This window comes from Capsicum annuum, chromosome 11, assembly GCF_002878395.1.
Source record: "Capsicum annuum cultivar UCD-10X-F1 chromosome 11, UCD10Xv1.1, whole genome shotgun sequence".
Taxonomy (NCBI): domain Eukaryota; kingdom Viridiplantae; phylum Streptophyta; class Magnoliopsida; order Solanales; family Solanaceae; genus Capsicum; species Capsicum annuum.
In genome coordinates, this window is record NC_061121.1 from 148809663 (window position 1) to 148830902 (window position 21240).

Consider the following 21240-nt stretch of genomic DNA (forward strand, 5'->3'; position numbering starts at 1 on the left):
ACTTATATCGGGGTGGAAAATTAACCCTTTTTCCTTTAAAAATATAGACATCTAATGACTGAAATTGGGCATCGATGTTATTATTGATACAACATTTCGATGACATCAATGCAATAGTTGATTCATCGCACCATTATTACATCGAGTGTCAGTACTTTGACCCTAGCAACCTAAAACAATTATCAACTAATGCGATTGGCAATGCGGTGCACCAAGATCGCGTTGGTCCATTATTTTAGACTTCCAAACGTCGTTTAGATATTGTCCAAAAAAACTAAAACTTGTCTGGGACCACCTATGGACCTCTCTAATTATGAATTAACAAAAAATGGACCATTAAACAACGTTAAGGTGGAAAAATGAGATTTCCAACTTTTGAAGGCCAATAATAGGCAAAGTATGGGAACTTAGTTAGAACCTTCTAAGTATGGGACCCCCCCCCCCTTAAAAAGAATAAATGGACTGACTTAAGCTTAGGATTTTGCAGGTTCTTACCATATCTCCCCCTTAGGAACATTCGTCCTCGAATGAGACTAACTGAGAGAGGAGAAATGATAGAATGAAATACATATAGGACATGAATAACTGAAGCCTGATTACATGACTGATAAGACTGATAAACAGAATGTATCATACTGAACATGAATCTTTGATGCATAAGTACGTGTTCATGAATGCTTGACCAAGATTTCTGTTAAGCTAAGCTTCTCATAATGAAAAATGCATATCTGATGCATGATTATATGATTGAACTGACATATGAATGCATGACTAAACATGAAATGGTATTTGATACCAAGCTTGTGATGGGAATATGAACATGGAACTGAATATCAATTTTGTAACTAAAACCTGAACATGAAACTAAATGACCTCAAGCAAGACTATTACCTAAAACTTAAAAAAAATATTGGTGAGTCTAAGATTAATTACTAAGTAATCATAAGTGGAAACATGAAAATGTAACGAAGTCTGGAATATGACACTTGAGTTGGATATCGTGATCTAAACTGAGCACTTTAAATACATGGTTTACGACTGAGGTCAGAGTTTTGAGGGCCAACTTATGAGTATCCCTTTATTCGAAATTGGACACATTATGAGAAAAGAGAGTGACATGTTTAAGTCATACATGTTCGGGGAATTATCATATATCTCCCCCTTGGGACACTATGTCCCTTGAATAATACTGAACTGACTTTGTTGAGATATTGAGAAAAGCTGAGGTGATACACGAGGCATCTACGGATTGAGTCGTGACTGAATACCTAGAATTTAAAACTAAGGCATGATACATGAATCAAGTTGAACATGCCACTACCTATTTTGTCCATCTTAGAATGATCATATTTATGAAATTCTAAATAGTTCAATTAGATGGAAAGATAGGGAAATCACACCATTCGAACTTGTCCGTCTGACTGGTAAACTGACTTACTAGCTTTACGGACTAACTCATGTTGAAAACTTATACTCAATCAAAGCATTTCTATGACATTCTTTTTATAGAGTTCTTGTGATGGTAGGGAGAAAGCGAATTTTGGTCTGGCTGGAGGACATCAAAATAGGCGATCGCTACATGGCTAGGATTTTTGTATTAGGAAACATAGCCTATGAAACATCATCTAAGATAAAGTTAATAAGCCTTATGCACTTCAACTGAGACAACTGAAAAGATTCACGTGGTTGCTGAGCACGAACGGATAAATATACTAACTTATTTGATTAACTAAATGGCTGATATTTGTAACCGTAACTAAGACTATAACTAAGACTGGATTCTGGTTTTCTTTATCTTAGGTTTAGACTAGTACAGGAGTACTAAATTCTGATGGCTAAGTAACAGATAACGGAAAGCCATGGTCTTGTAGGACAACCTGAGTCCTTTAATGAATATAGATTAATGAACTGACGCGGTAACTAAGGCTTAAAGATAGAATATCAACACCACGGATTCACCAAGTGATATTAACTAAGGGTATTCGTGACATAAATCTGAGTTCGACTGATCACAAGAAGTAGAGCGTGTGTCATGTGAGCTATGCATACTGTAAAGCATAACATGAGTGTATGAGTCATGAGCTCATGACCTTAGTCTGAAGTTTCTGCACTCATGGGATGTGATTCGTAACACTGAGTGAACTGGAACTCCTTATCCTAGGAATTGGAAGCGTACATGATTTTCGCTAACGTGCATGAATATGAGCGATGGTCATAGAGCTGACATATAGGACTTTAATAGATATTATTATGACTGATGGGTATTAATATTTTGAGATGGTCTGCAGGATCATGCTTACTACGAGAATAGACAAGAATGTCATCTATGAATACTATGATGATTATGTCCAAGTACTGGTTGAACACCCGGTTCATCAATTCCATGAAGGTTGTGGGTGAGTGTGTAAGACCAAAGGACATGACTAAGAATTCAAAGTAGTCATACCGAGGTCTGACAACCATCTTTGAAATGTCACATTCTCTTAGTCTGAGCTGCTGATAGCCTGATCTGAGGTCTATCTTAGAGAAATAGCTGGCACCTTGAAATTAATCGAACAAGTCATCGACTCCGGGAAGTGGATACTTATTATTGACTGTGACCTTGTTGAGGTGACGATAGTTTTTATACATTTTGAGAGGACCATATTTCTTGGGCATGAATAAGACTAGTGCACCCCATAGGGACACACTGGGTCTGATGAATCACTTAACTAGGAGATCCTTAACTATTCTTTCAATTCTCTAATTTTTGATGGTAACATTCTATATGGAGGAATAGATATAGGTTGCGTATCTAGAAGAAGGTCTCTGAAGAAGTCTATTTCACCTTCTGGAGGAATTCCTGGATATTTATTTACTACTAGGATTTATTCAAAATTATATGTTTCGAATATAGAGTTCTTAACTCAAACAATGTGATAGACACATTCCTTAGATATCATTTTCCATGCCCAAAGGTAGAAAACTTGCTGACCTTATAAAACTGAAGTACTATCTCTCCACTCTAGGATAGGTTCATTCGAAAACTAAAACTAGATAATTTTGTTTCAACAGTCTACTATGGCATAGCAGGAATGAAGACAATCCATGCTGAGAATGGCATCAAAACCAGTCATCTCTAATTTTACTAAGTCTGCTAAAGTGACTTTCTGAGATACCATAATCATACAGTTCATGTATACCCATTGGGCTATGATAGTTTTACCCATAGGGGTAGAGATTGTGAAGGGTTCTACAAGAGTTTTAGGACTGAATTTGATATCAACTTCTATATAAGGAGAAAAAAAGACAAATAGGCTCTTGGATCTAGCAAAGCATAAATATGAAAGTGAAAGATCGGTAACGTACAAGTGACTATATTAGGAGAATCTTCCTGATCCTATCGGGACTAAAGAGCATATAGTCTTTTTAGGCATTGCCTACTAGTGGCACTGGAGGTGGCACCCTGCTAATTCAAGCGATTGGAATGATCTGAGGAATGGTTATGCTAGCTTCGTGGAACGATTATGCTAGCTTCCATCAGTCTAACAAAGGGTATGGGTTCGGGCACAGCTAACACTACCTTAAGGTTTAGGACCACGTTCCTTATGTCTAAATTTAGGGAATGGAGCACTAGCTGAGGGAGAAACTGGAATCAAAGACTTTAGGAAGAACTGATAATAGTTACCACCCTCTGACTTAGGCTGAGCAAAATTATGATTACCTATTCTCACTCTTTTATTTTCTCTCTTTCTTTCTTTCTTTAAACACTTTCCTACTTTAATCTTCTAGGCATGAATCATATGCCTGGCTAGGACTATAGCCTGCTAATTTCTCTGAGCTAATACTAAATAAGATAAAGTAAGAGAGTCGATTTTGAATTAGCCATGAAAGATATGCTCTCCTAGGAAATCTACCTGAATAGGCGGAGGTGCTGACTGATTCTTAGTTTTTCTTTCATTTGTCCTTTTGGAAGACATTCTCTATAATGAAAGGGAGAGTAGATTAGATTGGGAGTTAAATTTGAGCTCATGATCACTGGTACAACATGAATACTGAAAGTGGGGAAACTGTTCCTAGAATAGCTCATAGCCTCCTATCCATAAGTGTGGTGCACAACACACCCATGTACAACAATCTATTAGATATGGCTTTTCAGACTTCCTAGGATACTTTTGAACCTTAGGCTCTGATACCAAGTTTGTAATGCCCCAAATATGACACCCGAAATGCTACACTATACTCATGACCCCAATGGATCATAAGCTAACCCATGACTAATATCTGTAACTGAGCACAGAATAATATACTGTCAATATGCAGAATATAAGCTATAAGGCCATAAGGTTAAAAATGAACTAGTACTGAGTATAAAACAATGTCTGTAGTGGGGTATAACAATACCCAAAACTCAAATAAAATATGTAAAACATGTTATAGTCTAAAAACCTCTAAACTGTCTAAAAACTGTGGAGTTGATGAGACATGTCCCCAAGTAACTCTGAACTACTGAAATAATAAAGTTATAAAATAACCACGCTATCCTCAAATGATAAGGACTCACTGTTAGTCCTACTGCTGAACATCTGATATACTAACGATTTTTGGGAGCTCATGCTTTTAAACCTATGGTATAAAACACTATAGTGTAAATATGTCCGGACGATTGAAAGTACTGGTATACAAGTAAGGTAGGCTGAATGCATGGGGTTCATATGCATGAACACTACTAACTAACAGTATAATATAACTATGAGAATACATGCAATCATATGTAAACTGCAACTGAGATCATACTGTCACTGGGTACTGAGTTTCTGATGTCTGAGTTTACTGGTATGGATAACTAACTCTATCGAATATAAAGGGACTGATGTTATATTACAGATAAAGGTCTAACTATTTCTACTAGTTATAATTATAAAGAACTCGTTTGATTGCCTGTATCTAACAATCTTGAAATCTGAATACTGGTAACATAATTTTTGCATAATTAATATACTATTATTGTATGACTATATCTGATAGTCTTAGTTCTGATGGAACTAGCTAAGTTTTGTACTGAGCTGAATGACTGTATCTAACAGTCTTGAAACTGTAGAATTGAATTGAGTTCTATTACTGAGACTAGATCTGAAACTGAGAATGTGGAAAGAATTCATTTAACCTACATGCCCCTAATAAGCTATTATAGCTAAGTTGGTGTCCAATCTATAACCCCAATTAGAAGGGTTTCAATACCGCACCACTGGTACAAATAATCTATAAGTGACCCACATCTAGTAGTGTCCCCAAAAGAGAATGGTGGAACCCTCAAATAAAAGTGTTAATCCACCTCATCAACCCTCAACTGACAGTGTTGATGTGTGAACTTATGCTAGCTACATAGTTCTAGAATGTAAGGATTGCTTCTAAGAATCACACCCTCCTCTGCCAGTGTGTGTTCCCCATTCTTGGATTCACTCGATGCTAAATCGTTCTCCCATCTGAATAGACACTGAACATGATTAACTGAACAAAACTGGACTTAGTTCATTAAATTCCGTTGACTAACAGAATACTACCGAGATCTGATGGTTGATTGAGAGTACTGAGATTACTGAACTGATACTAAATTTACTGGATTTTCCTGAGTCACATTACAGACTAAGCTATACTGATCATGGTTGACTATGAGTATCATGGGAAAATGACACTGGCTCTAGGCACACAGCTAAATTTTTGAGTACAAGTACCCCCAAGACTCGATAGCATAAAACTGACAAGACTTGATACTTCTTGAACACATGACCAATATCAACAACTCATCATATAATAAGTTGGGTATTTCATAAAGAACATGATTACCATAATCTTTTACATAGTAGTATTGCATATTCTCAATTTCATAATTTTATACTCTAACATCACGAGCATTCCAATAACCATCTACAATGCACATCAATAGCATGGAAGTCAGTTGAACATAATGGTAAAACATTTATTTATCATTTAGGTCACAATTAAGCTATAATGCATAATTTCTATTCTCTTAGGCATTTTATCAAACACCTTACATGCACCACTTAGGGCATAGGCAACATCAGCAAATTAACATAGCATAACAAACTAAGTTCATAGTTTTCAACTTGCATGCTAACATTGTTTCATAAAACAAACAAAGATTCCAACTTGGAAAATCGTACAGCAATAACCACATGAACATAATTAACCCACAATATGAATATCAGAATTCATTGTTTAAAACATAATTCCTAGGCTTCATGGATGAGAGGAATCCATAAATGAACACTACACATGCTTTAGTTCTTGATTATATGAATATTGGCGGATATTCTTTAATTTTAGTATTGAATTTGAATCCTTAATTGAAAAGCCTAACTTGTTCTTCAGAGAAAGTTAAGAGGGACACTATATTTTTGTTGAATTGGGGCTAATTCCTGTATTTGTGACTTATATAGGGGTGAATAATTGACCTTTTTTCCCTTAAAAATATGGATATTTAATGACTAAAATTGGGCATCAACGTGACACGTCGATGGAATCAATGCAATAATTGATACATCATGCCATCATCTCATTGAGTCTTAGTACTTTAACCTTGGAAACCTACAATAAGTATCAACCAATGCGATTGGCGATGTGGTGCGCAAAGATCGCATTGGTCCACTATTTTGGGCTTCCACACCTGGTCTAAACGTGGTCCAAAAAATCAAAAACCTGTCCTAGACTGGCTATAGACCTCTCTAATCATGAATTAATAAAAATACGATCCATTAAAGGACGTTAAGGTAGAAAATGAGATTGCCAACTTTTGAAGGACAATAATAGGCAAAGTCTGGGAACTTAGTTAGAACCTTCTAAGTATGGTACCCCCCCTCCCAAAAAGCATAAATGGACTGAATTAAGCTTAGAATTTGGGGGGGTCTTACATAATTCTTCTATCCCATCTGGGGTTAATGCTGAAGGGTTGCATCCTACTTCTGGGTTCATCTTCAATCTCACGATCCTATTTTTTATAGTTCTGTAGTTCCACCAATTTCTACTAGTCCACATCAAGGTAAGGTGACCAATGTTGAACTCTATCAGTCTATTCATGTTAATTCTTAGGTAGTCGTTACTCGGGCTGAGTGAGTTGCAATGTGTGGTTTTTTCACTTAAGGCATAAAGGTTAGCTAATTTATGAAAATGAGTCCTTTTATTTTTCTAGAGTAAAGGTAGAGAAGGATCCACAGGGCTTCTTAGATAAAATGGAAAAGATATTTTGGGTAATGCAGGATACTAATATGGAAAGAGTAAAATTTGCATTTTAACAACTCAAAGAAGTTACATATTAGTGGTATGAATAGTTGGATAGGGTAGGGGTGATGTTGAAGAATCACTCTTGTAGGATACTTTTCAAAGGCCCTCTTAGATCGATTTTTTCCCCAAGAGTTAAGGGAAGTAAATATGGAGGAGTTTGAGAACCTCAAGTAGGGGAGGATGTCTGTCAATGAATATGCCCTGAAGTTTCACCAATTGTCAAGGTATGCTCCTAATTTAGTGGCTGATATATAAAAAAGAATGAGAAAGTTTAATTCTGGGTTGAATCAAGATCTTATTTTAGAGAAAAAGACTGTATTGCTGATTAAATATATGGACATCTCTTGGTTAACTATTCATATATAGTAAGTGGAGAATGAAAAAGGAAGTAGGCAAGGTTTTAGGATAGACAGGGTAAGAGGAGATGGTTTTCTAACCATAGAGGTGCTTAGTCTTAGAGTGGTCGAGATGGTGGCAAATGGAAGAAAAAGAAGTAGAAGAGTTCTAGTTCCTACTCTTCTCTAGTGTTCTTTACCAGATTAGTGACATGCGTCATAAAGATGGTGATAATTTCTAGGCACAGGGTTCCTAATCTCAGGCAAGCAAAAGTTGGTCAATTTCTTTTTTCCTTCCCTATCAATTTGTGGTCGTCCTCAACGGGGTTATTGCGATAAAGGAAGGGACAAATGCTTCAAGTGTGGCCAGGTAGGCCATCAACTTATAGAGTGTCTGGTTACTGGTTACTAAGATTACTACGGCAGGGAATAAGATACATGTGACTTTATTTTCTACGCCTATAGCTGGTGGTATTTTATCTTATTCTGTTAGTGCTCCTAGTTCTAGTATTGGTCAGAATAGGTTATATGCTTTGGCATCCCGTCAGGAATCAAAGGCATCACCTGATGTCATTACTGGTACATTACACTTTTTCTCTCGTGACATATATTATTTGCTTGACTTGGGTTCCACTCTCTCCTATGTGACTCCTTATGTGGTTGTATCTTTTGGTTTTGATCCAAATTTTATTTCAAATACTTTTCCTATTTCTACCAAAGTAGGTGACTCAATTATTTCTAAGAGAGTCTATAGAGGGGGTGTTGTATCTATTGGTGGCAAGCAGACTTTGGTGTATCTGTTTGATTTCGGTATGGTAGATTTTGATATGTTCTATGGATGGATTGGTTATATTTCTTTTATCCATCCTTAGATTGTTGGACCCATAAGGTTGTCTTTAGGTTCCTTGGTGAGCCGATTATCGAATGGAAGAGTGGTCCTTTTGCTCCTAGGGGAGATTTATTTCTTATCTTAGAGCTTAGATATTAATCTATAAAAGTTGTCTTTATCACTTGGTCTGGGTTAAAGATTCTAACTCAAAACATCCTTCTTTCCAGAGGTCTTTTTGGATGATCTTCCTAGTGTTCCTCCGAATAGGGAAATAGAGTTTGGTATTGACTTGGTTTCAGACACTCATCTAATTTCTATTCCTTTATATAGAATGGCTCTGGCTGAGTTAAGAAAAGTCAATGAGCAACTTAAGGATCTTCTGGATAAGGGGTTTATTCGTCTTAGTGTATCCCCGTGTGGTGCACCAGTGTTGTTTGTATGCAAGAAGGATGGTTTCCTTCAGATTTGCATTAACTATAGGGACTTAAACAAGGTCACAGTCAAGAGCAAGTATCTCATCCAAGGATATATGACCTATTTGACTAATTGTAAGGTGCCAAGTTCTTTTGAAAGATAAATCTTCGGTCTTGGGACCATCAACTAAATATTAGGAAGGTGGATATCCCTAAGAAAACTTTTTGTACTTAGTATGGACAATTTGAGCTTTTGGTGATTTCATTTGGGTGGACTAATACTCCGGCAGTATTTATGCATCTGATGAATAGGGTTTCTTGTTATTATTTGAATCTTTTCATTGTTATATTTATTGATGACATTTTGGTGAATTAGAATAGTAAGGTGGATCATGCTAATCACCTCTGTGTGGTGTTGCAGACCTTAAAGGAATAGCAGTTGTATGCAAAGTTCTCTAAATGTGAGTTTTGGTAGAACGCAGTAAGTTTCTTGGGTCATATTATTTCTAGTAAGGGGATCATGATGGATCCCTGAGTGATTGTTATGTTGACAAGGTAGCCTAGGCCCATGAATCCATCCGACATTTAGAGCATCTTGGTTTTAGTTGGGTATTATAGGAGGTTTATGGAAATCTTTTCATTGATAGCTACTATTTTAACTAAGTTAACTCTGAAGAAGGTTAAGTTTTCTTAGTCAGATGCTTGTGAAGGGAGTTTTGAGAAGTAGAAGGACAAGTTAACTTCATCTAATCCTGACCTTGATGGAAGGCAATGATGCATTCGTGGTTTATTGGGATGCATCTCAGGTAGGTTTTAGTTGTGTGTTGATGCAGCGTGGAAAGGTGATTGCCTATGCTTCCAGGTAGTTGAAGGTACAGAGAGGAATTATCCTATTCATGATTTATAGTTGTTGGCAGTTGTATTTTCTTTGAAAATTTGGCAGCATTATTTGTATAGTATTAACGTGGATATCTTTTTTTATCATAAGAGTCTACAATATGTGTTCACTCAGAGAGAGCTTAATCTCAGGCAGATGAAATGGCTTGAGCTTCTCAAGAACTATGATATGAGTTTTCACTACTACCTAGATAAGGCTAACATAGTTACTGATACTCTTGGCAAGTTATCTATGGGGAGTGTGGCTCATGGAGGAAGGAAAATGGGAATTTGTCAAGGATATTCACCTCTAGGCTAATCTTGGAGTTTTCCTCTTGGACTCCAAGGATGGTGGTGTTATGGTGTAAGAAATAGTTCGATCGTGTCTTGGTAAGGAGATTAAGGGGAAGCAAATTCTAGATCCTATCTTGATAAAAATCAAGAGTAGCGTTGGAACAGAAAAGGTAATGGTGTTTGAGATAGGTGGTGATGGTAGTTAATGGTACCAAGGGAGGTTGTTTGTTTTTGATGTCGACGGGTGGCGACAAAGGATTTTAGCTGAGCCACTTGAGTCGTGCTATATTGTTCATCTTGGCTCAACTAAGATTTATCATAATCTTAAGGAGATCTATTATGGGAATGGCATAAAGAGGGATGTGCCTGATTTTGTCAGTAAGTGCATGGGGTATCAACAGGTTAAGGCTCAGTACCGAAGCCAAGAGGGTTGAATCAAGAAATTGATTTCCCGAGTAGAAATACGATGTGATCAATATGTACTTCATTATTGGTCTTTGTTTGTCTGGGAATTAATATAATTTGACTTGGGTCATCGTGGATAAGATGACTAAGTCTGCTCACCCTTTGACAGTGCAGACTCCTTTCTCAATGGAAGATTATGTGAAGTTGTATCTTCAGTAGATTGTAAAGCTGTATGGGGTATGTATTTCAATTATTTCTGATCATGGCACACAGTTTACGTCTTAGTTTTGGTGATCTTTTAAGAAAGGGTTGGGGACTAAGTTTAGTCTGAGTACTATTTTCCACCCATAGATGGATGGGCAAGTGGAGAGAACTATTCAGACACTGGAGGATATTCTTCGGGCTTGTGATATTGATTATTGTGGCAATTGGGTTGAGCATCTAACTTTGGTAAAGTTTACTTACAACAATAACTATCATTCTAGTATTAGTATTGCCCCTTTTGAGGCATTGTATGGTAGGAGGTGTAGATCTCTTATTGGTTAGTTTAAACTTTGTGAGGTAGATATATTTGATCCTAAGTTGGTTTACCAGTATATGGAGAAAGTGAAGGTGATTCGAGAAATTCTTAAGGCAGCTCAAAGTCACCAAAAGTACTGTGCGGATGTTAGGTGTAGCGACTTGGAGTTTGAGGTTGGAGATAAGGTTTTCCTCAAGGTATCTCCCATGAATGGAGTAGTGGGGTTATGTAAGAAGGGAAAGCTCAACCCCTTGTATGTTGGTCCTTATGAGGTATTGCAAAGAATTGGTAATGCTACTTATGAGCTATATTTTCCTTCTTGCTTGGACTTGATTCATCCAGTCTTTCATGTTTCCATGTTGAGAAAGTGCATTGGTGATCCTTCTTTGGTTGTTTCTTTTGAAGAACTGGGTATCACGAATTCCTTGTCTTATGAAGAAATCCCGATTAAGATCTTGGATAGGCAAGTCTGTAGGTTGTGGACCAAGGATGTGGCTTCGGTAAATATTCTATTGTGGAACCATATGGTGGAAGAATCTACATGGGAAGCAAAGGACGACATGAATTCCAAATATCTGCATTTGTTTTCTGCTCCTGGGTTCATGCCGAAGGTATGTGTTCTTCAACACATTTTTATTTTAAGAGTTTGTTAAAGAAAAGATTAATATCTTTGCCTCTTTGTTTTCAAATGTTGTTGAAGATTGGAAATATATTTGATAATGCAAATAATTCGTATGTCTGGTTACCCTTTTCTTATCCGTCATTTGGGCACGAATGTTCCTTGTGGGGTAGACTTAAACACCTTGGTTTCTAGACCTTAGAAAATTTCTTGCAATTCTAGTATCTGGACCCAATACAACTCAAGGCTACGAGTCGTATGTTAGGGTACGGATGGTATGGTCCAGTCGTATGTCAACTAGTGTTGGTTGGTGGGATGGATTTTGGTTACTGGAATATACGATTTACGGGGTATGAGTCATACCGGTGGTTATGAATCATTTGGTTCCTTAACTTAATATTAGACTTGGTTACTTAGGTTGGATGTGAGTATGAGTGGCTCACCATGAGCTATAATCCAGGGTACGAGTCGTACCCAGGACTCGTATGATGGACATTGTCTAAATCTTTCTTGGGTTTAATTCTGCCAGGGATATAGATGAAGGGTACGGATCATATGCTTTGGATACAACATGGTTTGACAAGTCATATACTGCAAAGTGTTAGGTCCAAAGGTTGAGGCTAGGATACGAGTTGAGGGTACAACTCATATTGGAGGGTACGACTAGTAAGGCTCAGTCGTGTCCCTGTGATGGGATTTTGGTGCAACTTCAGCAAGGTTTTTCTAGATATTTCCGCACTAATACTAATAAGATTCCACAACTTCTAACCAACTAGGGAGGTTATTTATTCTATTATTCCATTCATTAACACTTAGAAACTCTAGTAAAACACTCTATAAATCTCTCAAAAGCTTTTGTGCAAGGAAAGCTAGGGTTTCAACTAGAGAAATTATTTGGTGCTTGTATTTGTGATTTCTTTCCATCATCATCTTAGTTTAACACATGTTCTCTTTCCTGTTTGTTAATTCTATCTAAAGGCATGATTTTTATGAATGTTTTCATGACATAATTGATTGTATGATTTTGGTTTCGAAATTTGAATTAGGGGTTTTGATATTAAATTGTTGATTATGGTTTTCCATGGTTTTAGCTATGCCTTATGTCCATTAATGGTGGTTTTGGATAATTGGATTGCATAGGAATGGTTTAATGGTAATCGGAATTGGTTTCTATTATATTATGCCCCCAATGTGTTTGACAAAATACCTATACGCATGTTTTCATTGCATTGAGTACTTTTAATGGAACTCTTGCTTCTTTTAAAACTTCATAAAGCATATGCATGGTTTAAATGGGCTGGAAAGGTAAATAGTTATTAATGAGGGGTACATGGAATCCCCCAAGTGGTTCGATATGGTAAATATAAGGGCACTTGGAAGTCCTCTTAAACCTATATACGGTTGTCTATGGACAGTACTTTCAAGTATTGTTGGTACGATGATACCACCACTTATTAGCTTTGATTAATAAATGGTAAATGGATTTCTTTGTTGTTTTTTAATGGTTTTAATTGGGCAATAATAGAGGGATGTGTTGGAAAGCCGTGGAAGGAGGACGTCCCGGGGGAGCAAAATTGGAAACTCATATTTTGCAATATGAGGTTGGTCTTGGTAACCATGCGCATAATGTCACACTTTATATTTGGGGGATGTACTATTCATCCCAAGTTTTCTTCCCTTGTCATGTGGCTTCACGCACTGGTCTATTTCAGTAGGGGTAGATGAATCTATATAGCCAGTGGGTGGTTTAGGATGGCAAAGATATACAGCCAAGGTAAAGGTTTCAAAGGCATGCTAAACTCGGTCCCCTTTCCCGGTATAGTTATATATATATGTATGTATGGTTGTGTACATATGGATGGTTTTACTTGGTTTTTTAAATGGTATTATTTTATCCTTATCCTGAGATCGTGCTAGCATTCATCCACTAACCCGTCTACTGGCAGTTGTATACCCACTCTATGTAGGATATACTCCTCCTATATAGTGATTGACTTGGGGATCAACATTTGGACTGAAGTGGTGAGCTTTCATCCCTTCAAAAGGATTTATTTCATATTATGAATATTTTTAGACACTTTTACTTTACTTTGGATATTTCTTTTGGCCATGGTTGTGGGCATATCCCAATTGGACTTTATTACTCTTTTGCTTAAAGGATTTATGGTATTTCTATAAGTTGGAATGGGCGGCATCGATATTGGTGCCAGCCTTGGCATTGGAATAAGCTGAAAGGTTGGCATCATCGGACATAATTTCTCACTGTTCCATCATATTTCATTTTGGGATTAACTATATTATGATTTGGAACATCTTCGATTATGTCCTGGTTTATGGCCCTTGTTTTGGTATCGGTTTGTTATGGTTGGATTATTGGTATGAGATGGTTTGACTCGGTTGGGTTTCTCATGGTTTTGATCTTATCCTAGATTCTTCATGTTTGTTGTTGTACTATCTTACTACATGCTCTAAATTCAGCCGTAAACTCAGGGTAGGCAACTGGAGGTTGGGTTGGGTAACGGGGGTATTCTCTGGTCCTAGTTGGACTTGGGATGCCTATAATGACAAGGCCCCCTGTTGGGTTGCGTCAGTACCTCTATATGAAATAACGGTCAATGGAATCCCATGAAACTTTACCAACTCCCTAAGACAGAGTCTAGCATAATCCTTAGCTGAATACACAGTATGAACTTGCAAAAAACGGGCTGGCTTTGTGATTCTATCTACAATTACCCAAGTCGAATCACGTTGGCAACGTGTATAAGGTAACCCTATTACAATATCCATTTTCACCCTCTCCCACTTCCAAGTAGGGATACTAAACTCCTGAAATATATCATTAGGCCTTTGGTGCTCAATCTTAAGCTACTGACAATTCGAACACTTAGCCACAAACTCCATAATATCTTACTTCATAACACTCCACTAATAGATTTCCCACAAATCACGATACATCTTAGTGGCTCCTATGTCTCACCTAATATCTATTGTCTTAGACCGGCAACACATGGAACACATAGCATTCCTTGACTACGATACACACCATCTTCTCCGTGAGAGAAAACCTCAACCTTCAGATCCCTAACTACCTCCTTCAAATTGACCAAAATATGATCCCCATCTCGCTTTTCTTACTCTTTGGCAACCAATGAAGATTTCAAACAATTCTGAATGCATATACTTCCTTCATCTGAATTAACCAACCGAACACCTAACCTAACAAGTTGATTGAACTCATGGGCTAGCTCTTTTTTATCAACCTCAACATGCGCAACACATCTCGTAGACAATCTACTAAGGGCATCAACCACTATATTGGCCTTAACTGGGTGATATAACACACTCATATCATAGTCTTTCAACCATTCTAACCACCTTCTCTGATAAATATTCAGGCATTTCTGTGTGAACACATACTGTAAACTCTTATGATCCATGAACATATCAACATTAACCCCATAAAAGAAATGCCTCAAAATCATTAAAGAAAAGACAATTGCTGCCAACTCAAGGTTATGAGTTGGGTAATTATTCTAATGGGGCTTAAGCTACCTAGAGGCATAGGCTATTACCTTACTTAGCTACATTAACACACAACCAAGACAAACACTTAAAGCATCATAATAAAATACCAATCTATATGCTCCATCTGGTAAAGTCAAGACAAGAGCGGAAGTGAGTTGAGTCTTTAACTCCCTAAAACATTTCTTATAGGAATCTGACCACTGAAATTTGACTTTCTTTTGGGTTAGTCGAGACATGGTAGAAGAAATTAAAGAAAACCCTTCAATAATCCACCTATAATAGCAAGCTAAACCCAAGAAACTCCTAATGGAGAGATGGAGAGATGGTTCTAGGCCAGTTTCTTACTACCTTAATCTTTTAAGGATGAACTCAAATGCCATCACAGGCAATGATGTGACCAAGGAAAGCTACTAATCTCAACCAAAATTTACACTTGCTAAAATTAGTGAATAACTGTTGATCTTTAAGGGTTTCAAATACAACCCCTATATGGTCTGCATGATCACCAACACTAAGAGAATCGACAAGGATATCATTTATGAAGACTATGACGAACATGTCCAAGTAATTCTTGAAAACTTCTTTCATTAGGTCCATAAAAGTTGCAGGAGCATTTGTTAATCCAAAATACATAACTAGGAATTCAAAGTGAAAATATAGAGTTTTCTTCATAATGTCATATTCTCTGACTCTAAGCTGATGATAGTCGAATAAGAGGTCTATCTTAGAAAAATATCTTGCCCCTTGAAGTTGGTCGATAAAGTTATTAATTATAGAAAGAGGATACTTATTCTTTATTGTAACTTTGTTCAACTGATAGTATTTGATGCACATTTTGGGGGAACAATCTTTCTTGCGCATGAAGAAGATTGAAGCATCCCATGGAGAAATACTAGGCCCAATTAAACCCGTATCTAAGAGATCTTTAAACTATTCCTTTAATTTTTTTAAGCTCGGATTGATCCATTTTGTAAGCTAGAATTGTGATTGGCTGAGTGTCTAGGATGAGTTCTATTCAAAAGTCAATTTTCTTTTCCAGAGGAACTCTAAGAAGATATTCTGAGAGTACCTCTGGAAACTAATTCACTACTGAATCTGACTCAAGAATCGAAGCGTCAGAATTTGAGTCCTTGACTCGGAAAATATGGTAAATACATCCCTTGGATATCATCTTTCTCGCCATAAGATAGGAAAAAATTACCCTTAGGAGCTCAAGTACTACCCCTCCATTCAATAACAGGATCATTAGGAAACTGGAACTAGACAATTCTATTTCTATAATCAACTAAGGCATGGCATGAGTGAAGCTAATCTATGTTTAGAATGACATCAAAATCAGTCATCTCTAACTTTACAAGATCAACTGATGTAAATTTTTGAGACATTATGATTGGGATGTTTTTGTATACTCATCTGGCTAAAATAGAACTGCCCACTTGGGTAGACACTAAGAAAGGCTCTGCTAATATTTTGGGACTAACACCAAAGTCTATAGCTATATAAGGAGTCACAATGAAAAATGAAGCTCTGGGCCTAAAAATGCATAAACATAAAGATGAAAGACTTGTAACATACCCATAACCACATTAGGAAAATTTTCCTGATCATGTCAAGTCTGGAGAGCATAAATCCAATTTTCATGATGCCCATTTTGGTACTGAAGGTGGCACCCTGCTGATAGGGTAACCTGCTGGTGCTGCTGAAGGACTAGTTTGGCCCTACTAATAATTATGTTTGCATTTTTGACCAAATATTGTACAATCCCCTATCCTGTGGACTAGCTTTCCATATATAAAACACAAATCACTACCTGCCCTACACTTTCCTTGATGATCCTTACAATATTTCCTGCAAAGTAGATTGGTGCAACCATTACTTACACTACTTTGGGTCTTAGAGCCTCGCACTCTCTCCCGACTATACTTCCTGAACTTAGGCACTAGCGCACTGGCTAAAGAATGGCCTGAAGATCAAAATTTATGGCATAACTGAGAATGATTACCACCTTCCCACCTTATCTTAGATAATTTGAAGCTACTTGTACATGCCCTCTTATTCTCTATTTCCTTCTCCTTACACATCTCCTCCTTAATTAGTTAAGCACGAACAATTAAACAAGAGAGATCCATCTCCTTGATTAACATAGCTATTCTGCACTCTTTAACCACTTCCTTCGAAACTCCCAATATAAACTTACTCATCCTAGACCTAGAATTGGACACCATAGTTTGATCATGCCTTACCAATTAAATAAACTTGAATAAGTAATCTTTCATACTCATGCTACCCTTCTTTAAATTAAAGAACACCTGAACCTTTCCCTGTCTTATCTCTAATGGAAAGAACCTATCTAAGAAGGTCTTGGAAAACTCCTCCCACCCTATTTGGTCTACCTCAACATCTATGTCTTCCTTCCACTTCTTAAACTATGTGTGAGCTACTCCCTACAATTGAGAAGTATCTAAGTCAGCACTATCACTCGGAGTGACAGCCATAATTTCAGTCACCTTCTATACATAGTCTAGAAACTCATATAGATCCTCCTCAGACATAGATCTAGAAAAATATGAGGGATTCATCTAAGTAAAGTCTCGGATCCTAGCTGTGGTTGAATTTATCATTGGATTTGCCAGGGAAATATCCTATTGGTTATTTTGAGCAGCCAGAAAATCGGCCAAAGTTGTGAAAGTAAACCTAAATTCGGTGTGAGAAACATGCTCGTTCAGGGGATCTTCCTAAACTAGTAGTGGTGCGGGCTGATCCTTGTTTCTTCTTATGTTGGTTTATTTAAGAGGCATTTTCTGTAAATGGGTGAAGGATGTGTTAGAAAAAGAATTCAATAGATCTCATGCTTTTTTACATGGCATTAATACTAGTTGAAAGGAAACTTTTCTTAAATATCTCATAACCTCTTACCCATAAGTATGACGCGCTTCACAACCATGCACAAGACTCTATACAATGCGAGTTTCAGACACCTTAGGACACTTTAAAATCTTTCGCTCTGATACCAAGTTTTGTTACTACCCAATGATACCCCTTAGTCGTGACATATTCTTAAGGCCAAAAAAGTACCCAAGCTAGCCCATGATTTGTTACCTACTATGTGCATTGGATAAAATAATAATAAAATACTGTATACAGAAGTAGAACTGATATAAATATCAGCATGTCTAAATTACTGAAAAAGAAAGTAAAAATAAATCTAAATATCTAAATATTTAGTCTGACTATCTAAATTCCTCTAAGACATGAGGAGTTAATAGGACAATCCCTCAACTAAATCTGACTTACTGAACATAAAGAAAAACTAAAATAGATGAAAATAACTAGTCTTTATTAGATGAGGACTCACCACTACTACTGCTGAGAGGTACTGAGCTGACTAAGGGAGATCGACGAAATGAGCGTCCAAACCTATATTGTGAAATAAATATAGGACAAAAGAGTGTATGTGGTCACTAATTTAAATTTAATGGTACATGAGATAAGGACTAACTAAAAATACATATGGATACTGAACAAGGATGCATGAACATGTAAAAAAAATACAAGACCACGTAAAACTTGTATTGAGATAATCTATAAAACTGACTAATTGAATAGCTGATAAACTAAATACATGGTCAAAAAATCCTATACTAATATAACTTGAGTACTAAATTGAAACTATGGGAGCTATCGTGTAACCGACATACCCCAATCTGAGCTTATCGGGGTCCAATCTGTAAACCTACTTAGAAGGTTGCCAGTACATTTCCACAGGTACTAACACTGGTTGTATGGATCCACTAAATTAGTGTCACCCTCTACTGGAAGGCGCTCCTAAGAGAGTATCAACCCTTAAATATCAGGAAGACCTCTCAAAACCTACGATGTCTATGTAGTTCTAGAACTCAGGGACTACTACTAAGGGTCACACCCTTGATTGGCAGGTTAGCCCCATCCCTGGGTTCACTCGATGCTAAATCCTTCTTCAAACTAAACTAACACTAGTTTTAACTAAATTCAATTAGACATCACAACAGATAAAGCTCAACATGATCATACCAAACTGAGTATGATAATAAAAATCATGATACGACTTATTTGTTACTTGTAATTTTGAAACATATGTAAACATATAGGTATTGGGTCGTCATAACCTGATTGTGTTGAATGATACTATTAAGATCATAACATTATTTAAGACATTGTAAGGAAAATTCAAGATTTAAAAACCCAAAACATTGTACCTTTCACTAAACTAATGAAATCCATGAATTTGAATATAGGGATGTGTTAAACTTTGGAGGACAACATGCTCACGTGGTTTAATTCATAACTTGATAACTTAAAATGGTGTCAAATGACATACCATGGGAGACCGAAATTCAAAGCATGTAGTATAATAATTCATATAGGGAAACATATTGACATGGATTGAATTTAAAATTACTAAGAAATCATTGAGTAAATTTATATCTAGCATTTAAATTTTATGAAATGAGAATAAAGAATTCATACTTGAATAAAAAAGGATTTTTGGGACTCAATGGGTGGAAGGAACCCATTTTATGAATACTTTACATACCTTAATTTCTTGAGATATTGAAGAAGACACTTGGATTTGGGGCCGTGAATGGTTGAATCATTAGAATGGTGCTGAAATTTACATTCTTGGGAATAGGGATGAGTTTTACATTTTAACAGATGGGGAATGGGTCAAATAATTCTCTTATTGGGGTTTTTAATTCATGAATATGGTATTTTGGGGAGGTAAAAAGACAAAATACCCCCTTGAATGTTTAATAAGGCTATAGGAAAAACACAGCCTCTGCGGTATGAAAGCTATCATAGTGGCTAGCCTCCATGACACGACGTGCATAGTGAAAGCTAACCAACATGACACGCATGTATCACAGACATCCTACCTCCAGGACTCACCCAATTAGTAGAGGCATTCTGTCTCTATGGTTCATAAACCCCCCATACCCCTTTTGAAAATTCTAAAACCCTCCTGGATGACCCTTTTAACATCCCTAAAAACATTTCATCTCAAAATCAATGTTTCAGGCTCAAAATGGCCAAAATTAAATATTTTCATTCATGGGGTCTTAAAATGTCTAAGTCTTTTGTACTTTGTGTGAAATTAAGGGCTTGGACCACTAGAATATGCATTTAGTAAAGAAAACATATTTAGAATCTTATGGGGTATTACAGCTCATTGCCTCATCCCTACACCAGACCCTATGCTGCAAAAGGAAAGCCTCATAATAGGCCTATGTTGTGAGGCTTGGACTCCATGTTTGGGTCTAGACCATGAACCCCTCCTCTCTTCTTCAATAGTATGTTATATAACTTATTTAAAGGGTATTTGGGTCCTTTCACATACTCTAAACAATACCACCTTCACTTATCCCATTTCTATGCCTTAAAACATCAGTAATCACTTAAAAATGGTTATTATTATCTTCAAAACGACAATTGAAAGCTTCAAAGAAAGAATTTAAGCTTATGGCTCATATTATTAGAAATTATTAAGGAAACCCTTATCAAAAGGCATGTTGAAAACTCATTTACCTTAATTATCATTATTTTTTATTCTAGCTTATTAATTTTATGTTATAATGATTGTTTAAAAATCTAGGGTTGAGGAATTTGGTTTCTATGTACTTATATTGGTTTTCCCTTGTCTTAATGGTGTTTTCATGTTTAAATAACGATTTATAAATTGAAGTATGACTTACAAAAAGGGTAAATTTTGTATCTTTATTTCATAATGGATATGGTTTCTTCATGGTAAAGCTATGAACCTCAACCTATTTTATAACTTGGTTTTGATGGGGATTTTATAGTGTTTAACTCATCCTTTGAAACATTGTATAGAATTAATGGGAATATTTTGTTTTGGATTTTCAAATTAGAATTTGGAGTTTAAATGGTTTAATGAAATGGCATGGCATTATAAGAATGTCTTAAAAGTCCTGGTATGATGATATCAATGTGGAAATGTCTTAATCAAAGACTCCTTAGTTAAAGTTTTTCAAAATGTTTTAATTGGGCTTTAACGGGAATTATGTAGCTTCACTAAGAAGGTATAGTCCTTGTGACCTACACTTGAAACTACATTTGCAGATTTGGGGGTCTATGGCCACTATGTG